Source organism: Sciurus carolinensis, chromosome X (genome assembly GCF_902686445.1).
Source record: "Sciurus carolinensis chromosome X, mSciCar1.2, whole genome shotgun sequence".
In the NCBI taxonomy this organism is placed as follows: Eukaryota; Metazoa; Chordata; class Mammalia; order Rodentia; family Sciuridae; genus Sciurus; species Sciurus carolinensis.
Genome location: NC_062232.1, coordinates 54,876,387 through 54,881,702, shown reverse-complemented (window position 1 = coordinate 54,881,702; position 5,316 = coordinate 54,876,387). Strand labels below are relative to the sequence as shown.

General features: G+C 45.0%; 1 pseudogene; it reads left to right on the top strand.

The window, feature by feature from the left end:
* Positions 1-2,376: 2,376 nt before the first annotated feature.
* On the top strand, positions 2,377-2,826 carry LOC124972043 (ubiquitin-conjugating enzyme E2 D2-like; annotated as a pseudogene).
* The last annotated feature ends 2,490 nt before the right edge of the window (positions 2,827-5,316 follow it).

Below are 5,316 nucleotides of genomic sequence, written 5' to 3'. Positions count from 1 at the left end.
GGATAAGGATAGGCTGTGCAGCAGTATGATGCTCAGGGAAGGCAGCTCTGAACCCAGAGGATGTGTCTGTTTCAGTAGGAACAAAACACTGCCCCTTGCAAGATCAAGTGCTCCAAGGTAATCAACCTGCCACCAGATAACTGCATGATCGTTCTGATGAATTATGACATATTGGGACTCAGTGTTGGTCGCCACTGCTGGAAAGTTGAGCATGCATAAGTGGTTATGGCCAGGTCAGACTTGGGGAGTGGAAGCACAGGTTACCACATCCAAGGATCACCTCTATTCCCACCAGCATAGCCACACTGTTCACAAGCCCATTAGAAAATGAGAAGAGTGCCTGGGGAAAGAGAACAACTGGTATGCCCAGAAGGGGTCATCTTTTCCACTGATTATTAAAATCCTCCTCGGTTGAGGTTTCCATTTGGTGGACATGGGACACACAAATATCTCCATGTCTTTTTGTTTTATATTTTCTTGGTACTCCCCAGGAACCCAGGGCCTTGCGGGTGCTAGGCAAAAGTTTTATCACTGGGTCTACCCCCACCCCCTCTTTCCCGAGTTCTGCCCACCGGGAGGATTTCTCTTCACGGCTGTCCTACGGGGATGTCCCAAAAGGCGTCTATGGTGCTGCAGCTCTCCAGTTTCAGGCAGTACTTGCATATCACTCTGCACCATCTGTAAAACAGTCTGGCGTCTCCCTCGGTCAATTGATCATAGGGAATTCCCCATGAGCCCATGAGCACAGGCTGGGAGACAGAGTTGTAAAGCAAGATAGGGGACCATGAATACTTGGACCACTTTGTGTAACTTACTTGTGCTTTCTCAGTTTGCCTGAGCCCAGTCACATAAACGCCACTTCTGTTGTTTGATGGTGGATTGTTGCTGTTCATGCCCAGTGTTAGGACTGGTGGGTCAGACAACACGCAGTTTGTGATGGGACTCGGAGTACATAGGAACTTGTTGGCCCGTGTTTAAATGTTCGGTCTCTAGTAGGGCCCTGTAGCAAGCCACAAGTTGTTTCTCAAAAGGAGATTATTTATCCCCGGAGGGTTTGGAGGGTTTTGCCCCCAAATCCTAAGGCTTGTGCTCTAGCTCATCTATAGGGCCTTGCTAAATTCTCTGACCCTGGCAATTCAAGGGCCATTCGATCCACCGGATGATATGGCTCAAGTAGTAGAGCAGGTAGGAAGACTGCCTGGACCTGTTGCACAGCCTCCTTTTGTTCTGAACCCCACTTAAAAATAGTAACTCTTTGGGCTGCTCAGTAAAGGGGCCAGAGTATCTCCTTCCAATTCAGGAGAGGTTGCTCCCCAAATCCAAAGAGACCCTCAACACATTGTGCTTCATTTTGAATTGCAAGTGAGGCCAGATGCAGCAATATACCCTTCGGTTTAGCAGGGATACACATTCCTGGGCCCCTGGAAATTTCACTGAGGTAAAAGTTCCTGAATTTTTCTCAGATTCATTTCCGAGCCTATGTTAGTCAGCTTTTCACCCCCATGACAAAATACCTTGTACAGATAACTTAAAAGGATGAAAGACTTATTTGTGTTCACAGCTTCAGAGGTTTCAGCCCATGGTCGGCTGTGTTGGTTGCCTTGGGCCTGAGGGGAGGCTGAAGACACTGGCCGAAGGGCACAGTGGAGGAAAGGTGAGCAGACCACTGTGACCAGGAAAGAGAGACAGACTGGGGGGAGGGAAGGGAGGAAGAGGCCGCAGACAAGATATGTCCTTCCAGGATACACTGCAGTGACTTTCCTCCTTCAACTAGGCCACACCTCCCAATAATGATGTCCAGCTATGAATCCCCCACTGGATGAAGCATATGATGAGTTTAGAGTCCTCATGATCCCATTGTTTCCTAAATGCCCCACTTCTGAACATTGCTGTGGTGAGGAAAAAGCCTTTAACACATGAGCCTTTGAGGGACACTCCAGATCCAAAACAAAACCCAGCCTATGACATGCAGATGTCCTACCGATGAGTCTAGAGTCTAATGTCATCAATGTAAGAGACCAGCATAATGTCTTGTGGAACAAAAATCAGTCCAGAGCCCTTGGATTTAAATCAACACGTGGTGCTGGGGATTTGACAGACCAGCTTTGCCAGTTGAAAGCAAGCTGTCTCTGGTGGTCTGTACTGACAGGTATGGTTAAAAACGCATTGGTGGTGTGACTACATGGAGGCACCAGCTGCCATGGGGTGGAGGCTGAGGCTGCAGCTTGAGGGAGACCCTGTCCCCTCTGAACCTGTGTCTAGCACAGCTGGTGCGAGAACAAGAGATAATTCCCCGCTGCCCGGACAATCAACAGTTTTGGCAGGACCAGTGAGCACACACCGAGACAGTGAGGGGCCAGATGAAAAGCACAGACAATGGTGCTGAAACCGATTTATAAGGAAGTTAGTGATTTGCCCGGAGACCCTCCAGCACAAGGTTCTGCAGGTCCAGTTGGGGATGATACGTTTCATCGGCAAGTCACAATTATGGGACCTAATGACAGACACCCCAAATCAAGGTGATGTATTCTTTTTGACAATTCATTCTCCTACGACTACCCCTTCAAACCACCTAAGGTTGCATTTACAACAAGAATTTATCATCCAAATATTAATAGTAATGGCAGCATCTGACTCAATATTCTAAGTTCACAATGGTCTCCTGCTTGAACTATAGTTTCTAAAGTTCTTTTATCCATTCGTTCACTGCTATGTGATCCAAATCCAGATGACCCTTTAGTGCCAGAGATTGCATGGATCTATAAAACAGACAAAGATAAGTACAACAGACTGTCTCGGGAATGGATTCAGAAGGATGCCGTGTGATGCTTCCTTAAAGTCAGAATAACCTGCATTAGAGCTGGAATCAGCTTTGAATTACCCTTCCTTTTTTGATTTTATCTGGCTGCTCTCCTATCAGTCCTCATCAGTTTTTAATTTTATTTTTTGTTTACCTCCCTCCATTCATTCACATGCTCATCTGAGAAGACTTAAGTTCTTCCAGCTTTGAATAACTGCTTTTAGAAACTGTAGTTACAAGAGGACGGTTGCCCAAGATTCAGAATTCTTTTAAAACATGGAGCATGTGTATTATGTGACCAATATCTTCACTCTAACTTGGTTATGGGACTAAACCACTGCTCACTGCTGTGACATGCTGAAGAAATCATCTGAGGGGGAGGGAGTTGGATGCTCAACTGTGACATTAAAGGAAGCGGCATTATTCTAGCAACATCCATTTTGTTTAAGCCTTTCACTGTTAGATATTTGAGGGTGCATTATAAAGTTTATGCTCATAACTGATGTGACTGGAGAATTGGTATTGAATTTAGAGCATCAGCACAACAGAAAATATGATGTATGCTATGTATGTCAATGAAGGAATGACCTGTTTTTGTACTACAGAGAATGGAAATTGGAAGTTAAACACCCTTTGTATTCCAAAATTGGGTCTCAAAACATTTTGTAATTTTCATTTAAATTGTTAGGAGGCTTGGAGTTATTAGTTAATCTATCTTCCCATACACTGTTCAATATAGCACTGAATAAATGATGCAAGTTGTCAATGGATGAGTGATCAACTCATAGCTCTGCTAGTAATGATATAGTTCTTCAATAAATTTGCATAAACAAACAAACAAAACCCCCCATTTGCCACATCACTAAATGCACACCAGATACTAGTGGATGTGTTAATCTGCCCAAGCACTGAAACCACTACCAATAGAGTACCTGTGACTGGAGTTATCGCCAGGCTAACCTTGTTTTCTGTACGGGGCAAATAGGTAAATTAAATGGTGATGTGCTGGAAATCACCATTCCTGCATGCTTAAAGTCCTCATGGGGGCAATAATCTCTGCAATACCACTAGGAATGTAGTATTGAATTTGATTGTGTTTTTTCCTAGGTGGAAGCAGTATTTTAGCCTTCTGAGATGGGAGAAGAGCTGTTGGTTCTTTGTGTGTGTGTGTGTGTGTGTGAATTGGAAGAACGACATACACAGACAAGAAGGCTGAGAGCAAAGTAACATGATTTATTAAAGAAATAGAAAACAAAAAGCAGAGTCCCATCAAGGTTATGGGTCAAGAGAGGGTTGCCCGGGGTGGTTACTGTCAAAAGCTTTATATGCTAATGTTAGAGGGGAGTTAGGTGGCTTTGAAGACCACAGACTAGAGATTGTAAAGAAGATGGTCTTTTGAGTCTATTCTTATCAGGACACCTGGTGTTCATGCACCCCGTGTCCAATCAGGATGCTGATCCCATTCAGGGACTGGCTCAGAGTTCTGGAGCATACCTTCTGCTCCAATGGAGTCACTGATCATGAGCTGTCTACTCTATTTGTAAACTCCTGGGGGTGGGCAGTGTTAACCCTGTCTACCTAACACATTTATATCTCCTGCTCTCACTTCCACTTGACCTTTCCCACCACAATAACCCTCATTCCTCCCATGGGGAAGCAATGAGGGGATTCTCCCAGCTGTTGAGTAGGTCTATTCCAATTTTGCATTCTGCAACTGGCAAAATAACAAGAAGGTAGGTTTTGATATCCACTGAACCCACTAGATTCAGTCCCGAGCTAAAACTGCATTTATTACCTGACCTCCATAATCCCCAATTCTGACTAGCGGACCACAGTGACGTTTGGAGTGTCCTGGAATTGTTGCAGGTTTCTCACGCAGAGAGATAGGGCACCTGGGTGTTCGGCAGGAAGCAGCATTTCTTAGTGCCACCACTGGCCCAGCTGTTCTATAGCCAAAGGCTGAACCCCAAGGACAGTGGGACATTGTCTGATATACCCCTCAGTCACATGAGTACTTTCCTTGCCTTATGTATATGGTAACAAACATCTTAATTGGGTATTCTATACTATAAAATTGTAACAGAGTTGTGACAGTGTCATGAACATCAAGATTATGGCAGAGTTGGGCCTGCGCTCCAAGTGTGCCACATCTCCTTTTCTTTGTTTTGGGGGCACATGTGCACATAGTGATCGATGGTGCATGTGCACATAGACATTGAGTGCATCTCCTGGTTTTTCTCTCTGTTCTGGGAGAGCTCTCACCACATTACCCCCTTTGAGGTTTGAATCCCTTCAGGGTCAAAGAGCATCCTCCTGATTCAATGGTTTATATTTCCATAACATCGTAACGTGCAGCCATTTTCCTTTCAACCTTAGCCTCCGTTAGACTGAGGGCAGATCTTATAACCAAGGGTGGCAGGCAGGGTAGGATTCGGCAGGCCCTCAGCATCAAAACCACAACACTTATGAGAGTTTGAATCCCAAAAACGTTGAAAACCTTCCCCCAAATAATTCCC